Below are 6,000 nucleotides of genomic sequence, written 5' to 3'. Positions count from 1 at the left end.
TGGATATCAAGAATTCGAATTCTTGATATCCAGAATTGTATTTTTGATATCGAAAATTGGAATTGTTGATATCCAAAATGGAATTCTTGATATCCAAAATTCGAATTCTTGATATCCAAAATGCAATTCTTGATATCCAAAATTCGAATTCTTGATATCCAAAATGCAATTCTTGATATCCCAAATTCTAATTGTTGATATCCAAAATGCAATTCTTGATATCCAAAATTGGAATTCTTGATATCCAAAATGCAAATCTGGATATCCAAAATTCGAATTCTTGATATCCAAAATGCAATTCTGGATATCAAGTTAGCATACATTTGCGTAATTAAAGCTGTAAACCAATGGGTAGGGGAGTGGGGGGAGTTTAAAAAAACGTTGCGTAAACTACGCAAGAGTTGGGATTCTGTTGGGTTTAGTCAGCTCGTACCGTAGCAGACGGGTTGGAAGATGTCTGTGCAAGTGTTTGTAATTAAAAAGTCTCATAATCTCATAAGAAACCTACGTGGACCACCCAACAAAAGAGGTACTGTACTAGTTTTGGCTTTTATACTTTGTTTTGTTCGATAACTAGCACTACAGTCGAGCTAGCAAGCACACGTTAATGCTACTGTACTCTAGCTAGCTAGGCTAGCTCATCATGAAACGTGAAAAGATATGAATATAATAGACTATACGAGTCTCCAATCCTGTTTCTGAAGAGCTACCTGCCAGTGGGTTTAAGGTCCAACACTAGCACGCCTGATTCTAATTATTATCTGGTTGATCAGGTAACTCGTATCAGGTCAAATGAGTGTTGTTGGATCAAAAACCTACAGGCAAGTAGCTCTTCAGAAACAGGTTTGGAGACTGCTGGACTATACAGACTAGTAGCTTGCGAAAAGTAATGCCAGAGCCTGTCTAAGGAGACATACTCTGGTAGCCTATGGTGACACAACGTCCTAATTTCCCCAGACATGTCTTCTTGATGTGTGGGATGTGGAACTAGGGTCAGTCACAATTCTGATGATGGTATTGTTTTTAATCTAAGTCCCTTAATATGTAACTCTGGACAAGCTAGTTTTTTTTATTCATTTGAAGGCTCCAATCAGGGCATACATTTTATCTGTGACACTGCTGGGAGGGTGAGTGACGGTGATGAGGTAAAACAGAAAGACTGCAGACTCAAGACTGCATAGAAGTTGAATACCCCTGATCTAAAAAATGTTCCCTCTTATTTCTCTGGTTTCCTATTGAATTGTAGGTAGCCCAGAGTCCTTGGATCATGACTACCTGGCCTGACAACACCAAGCTGACCTTGTCCAAAGCCGCTGTCCACAGCCCACATGGTGGACCTTGTCTACCTGGTTGAACAGCTCGTCTGGATTCAGTCTGAAGAAAGGACACCGTTCACCTATGTTTATTAAGCTGCTGGTCTTCTGAACATGCACAAATATGAATGTGATTTTAAAGGTAATCCAATCTGATCTCACCAGCAAAAGCAGAAGACAACACCTCATACTCCGACTACTATTTGATTGATATTTGATATGTCAGCAACGTTAGATCAGAGGAATGTGCCCATATTGTGTACAAACTTTTACCTTTACATCTCATGTGCTAGGGATAAGTAGTTATTAGAGGGGGCAGGTATCAATGTAATGTTTTATGTGAGGCTATTAAATAAATCCAGTCACATTTATATTGTACGAATTATAATCACTTTCTTTTAATAAAGTTTGTTTGCAATACACCATCTCCATTGTGTTTATTTCATTGTATTCATAAAATTGATCATATCTGCATTTATTTTACTAGCTAATGAATTGTAGTGTGGCCTCTAATTATTGTGGCTGTCTATTCTGTTGCTGCGGGTTCTCCATTGCATCATCACTGTGGGGATGAGATGGGTTGTCCATGATGGCCATCAGCTACTCTCAGCCTCCTTCTCCAAGCTGTCCAGCATGATCCCTAGCAGAGAACTCACCTTTGATGAAGAAAGTGTCTTGTTCGTCTTCATTAACGGAGACTTAAGTTCAGTTCTGTATTTTTGTATTCTTATAAGTGACTAGATGTATTATTGATCTGCAGATTGGGAGAGAAAACAGACCTCTGACAATAAATGACGGCACAACACCAGGCTTAGGTCTCAATCATGTTTCCCAGCTTCAAAGGTCGGGGGAACGTGTTTTATAGGGTGAAATAAATTCAACATGGATATTGATAGTCAGGTATTAATGGTGTTACAACAGTCACAGAGAAAGATTCCCAGCTCCCAGCCCATGACCACTCAGGGCAGAGAGAGATCATAGGTGGAGCTCTCCCCGCCATCACAAGGGACGTTCACCCAGTACTTTCTCGTGACCCTGAACATTTATTCAACCTGACTACACACTATCTACTCTTATCAATAACAAACTCACATGACAACATACTAAGTATCCAATGACTAGTTCTATTGATTTGTGAAAGTTGTATTGATTAGTGTATAACTTAAGTACATGGGAAATCCCATACATGCATGTACAGTGAGACAGACACAGTGATGCAATGTGTGTCCAAGTTAGGACTGTAATTGGAATGCTTCAAGTTCAAGTCTTTTATTTGTCAGGTACACAGAACAACACAAGGTCAGACTGGGCACTGAAATTCTTAAGACAAGACAACGCAAGCACCTGGCATAACATAACATATAAGTACACAGATCATAATTTACATCTATGCTGAGCTTAAATAAGTGAAACTTTCTATATATGCAGATAGCAATAAATAATCGATTATACTAACCCTAATACTAAAACTTCCTAAATATACAGATAACAATAAATAATACACCATACTAACCCTAAATGCACATAATACCTATTACAACCCTATAACCTATTCTAACCTAGGTGGAGTACAGTACAATAGTGCAAAATTGCAGATCAGTGACTATGTCAATGACCATACAGGAGCCTGGTGGCGAAGTACAGTGAGGTACAGTAGTGCAGTGTTACTGATAGTGCAACCAGTACAGAAAGTGACAGTGTATAAGTGACTAGTGTGCAGTGAATCAATGTCCATATCAGTGTCCATTCAGAAGCCTGATGGCCCTTGGGTAGAAACTATTGTCCAGTCTGCGTGTGCGCGACCGGATGCTGCGGTAACGCCTGCCAGAAGGCAACGGGGTAAAGAGACTGAAGGATGGGTGGGAACAGTCTCTTAGAATCCTGCCAGCTTTCCTGAGGCAACGTGTGTGGTAGGTGTCCTGTAGGGCTGGGAGCTTCCTGCCGATGATGAACTCAGCAGAACGGACCGCACTTCGTAGGGCCTTGCGGTCCCTGTCTGTGCAGCTCCCATACCACACTGTAATGCAACCAGTCAGAATGCTCTCTATAGTGCATCTGTAAAAGTTAGTGAGGATGACTGAGTCCATACCAAACTTCTTCAGTCTCCTCAGGAAGAAGAGGCGTTTATGGGCCGCATTGACCACCTTGTCCGTGTGAACAGACCAGATGAGGTCGTTGCTGATGTTCACCCCGAGGAACTTGAAGCAGTTGACCTTCTCCACTTCAGATCCGTTGATGAGTAGGGGTGCATGCTCCTCCTCCTGCCGCCTCCTATAGTCCACAATCATCTCCTTGGTCTTGCTGATGTTGAGAGAGAGGTTATTGTCCTGGTACCATGATGTCAGGGTGTCAACTCCTCTCTGTAGGCTGACTCGTCACTGTCAGAGATGAGGCCCACGATGGTTGTTTCGTCAGCAAACTTAACAAGGAGGTTGGAGCTGTGCGTTGCACAGTCGTGAGTGAACAAGGAGAACAGGAGAGGGCTGAGCACACAGCCCTGGGGGGTGCCTGTGTTGGTGATCAGTACGGAGGAGGTGCGGTCACCGATTCTCACCACCTGTGGCCTCCCCGTCAGGAAGTGTAAGATCCACTTGCAGAGGGAGGTGCTCAGTCCCAGGTCCACAAGCTTGGAGACCAGTCTGGAGGGGATGATGGTGTTGAATGCTGAGCTGTAGTCAATGAACAGCATCCTCACATACGTATTCCCTTTGTCCAGGTGGGAGAGAGCGGTGTGCATAGTCAGAGCGATGGCATCGTCTGTAGACCTGTTGGACCGGTATACAAACTGCATAGGGTCCAGGGTGGGGGGCAGCGAGGAGCAGATGAATGATTTGACTAGCCGCTCAAAGCACTTAATAACACCCATTGGAAATGCCAGTCCTAGGAATTAATGACTGCATCTTTTGTTATGAACTGCATCATTTCAACATATTTGTGAAATAATAAAACACAATGCCTGCCTTTTCCCTCCCACATGAACAACATAGGCCATACTTATGTAAAATGATCTGGTTTTGGATTGTGTTGGACGGTTTAGCATCTATAGCTCCAAGAGGAAAGTTTAGTAGTTTTATTACAAATAATTTAAAGCTTAATGTATGCCAGTAGTGCTTCAAAGTATTGGGTGGTATAGTCTCATAAATTTTCGTGCGTATGTTACTCGTGTGTACCTGCTACTCGGAGCAGGTACACATTTGAACAGTAGATGGCGTAGTTCTGCCAATTTAGTGGAATTTAATCTGAACCCAGATAACGATGTTACACATACAATACATTCATAAAAATAAAAAAAGGACAATGATTACGTTTTTTGGGGTCTCAAAACATCCGACTACATCCATTTTCAAAATCAATGTTGAACTAAACCGAACGCCAACGGATGGCAAAGTCTACAATGGCCGCAGTGGGCAACGCTCTTAGCGTAGAAAATGTTACGCCTTTGCAAACAGAATTTACGTAGCCTGCCTACTCCCGCCCACATGAAAGTCATTAGCATACATTGTTGATATCCAGAATTCAATTCTGGATATCAAGAATTCGAATTGTTGATATCCAAAATGCAATTCTTGATATCCAAAATTCGAATTGTTGATATCCAAAATGCAATTCTTGATATCCAAAATTCGAATTGATGATATCCAAAATGCAATTCTTGATATCCAAAATTCGAATTGTTGATATCCAAAATGCAATTCTTGATATCCAAAATGGGAATTCTTGATATCCAAAATGCAATTCTTGATATCCAAAATGGGAATTCTTGATATCCAAAATTGAATTCTTGATATCCAAAATTCGAATTTTTGATATCAAGAATTCATTGGTTAAATGATAAAACGGCTTGCCATATTGTCGCGTTCTCGTCGTATATGTTGTGAGTCAACTGCTTTTATTTCCAGCAAAGCAAAAATGTGTCAATATTGGTTTACAAATATAAATATTCAACAACAAAGACATACATTGAAACTTCACAGACAGGCTAACATAAATGGCCTAATGTGTCCCTGAACAAAGGGTGGGTAAAAATCAAAAGAAAAAGTTGGCATTTGGTGTGGCCAACAGCTGCATTAAGTACTGCAATTCTTCTTCTCAAGGACTGCACCAGATTTACCAGTTCCCGCTGTGAGATGTTAGCACACTGCTCCACCTAGGCATTTGCAAGTTACCGGACATTTCTGGGGGGAATGGGCCTAGTCCTCACCCTTTGATCCAACAAGTTCCAGACGTGCTTGATGGGTGAGTCAGAGAGTCTTCACCCCCTGACCCCTCCCTGCTGGTTGACATCAGCCACCGTAACCTTGTTCGAAGATCGAAGAAGGACATCCTGATCCATCAACAGCAGGGTGAAGTGGATCAATGAGCGACACACTCTACAGGGAGACGCACAGAAACAAGCTGCCGCTAGGGGGAAGAGGTGGAGGGCGTGACACCTGGTGATTTTGATGGGTTAAGGTGCTTGGGTCATAAAGCACTCCATGTGGCTATTGCCTCTAGCCTGGCTCTGCCCTCCTACGTACTTCCGCTCAATTTTCATTTTGCTTCTGTACTGCGTCTGGGCTTTAGGTATATTAGTCAGATGTCTCCGGTAAACCTTTTACCGGTCCAATCAGAGAACAGAGGGAGTGGATGAGAACGATGATGTTGTGCACTAGTTTGAGTTGTAGTTCCGTAATGGCGGGGGAGAAGG

The 6,000-nt window shown here is 42.1% G+C and overlaps 1 long non-coding RNA gene across 1 annotated transcript; it reads left to right on the top strand.

The window, feature by feature from the left end:
- The first annotated feature begins 416 nt into the window (after positions 1–416).
- Positions 417–1,731, top strand: LOC136950040 (uncharacterized). Its single transcript, XR_010877468.1, has 2 exons — positions 417–529; positions 1,247–1,731. It is a non-coding gene; the product is annotated as an uncharacterized lncRNA (long non-coding RNA).
- Positions 1,732–6,000: the final 4,269 nt, after the last annotated feature.

This window comes from Osmerus mordax, chromosome 1 (assembly GCF_038355195.1).
Source record: "Osmerus mordax isolate fOsmMor3 chromosome 1, fOsmMor3.pri, whole genome shotgun sequence".
In the NCBI taxonomy this organism is placed as follows: Eukaryota; Metazoa; Chordata; class Actinopteri; order Osmeriformes; family Osmeridae; genus Osmerus; species Osmerus mordax.
The sequence above is the reverse complement of the archived record's forward strand: the minus strand, read 5'-3'. Positions and strand labels throughout refer to the sequence as shown.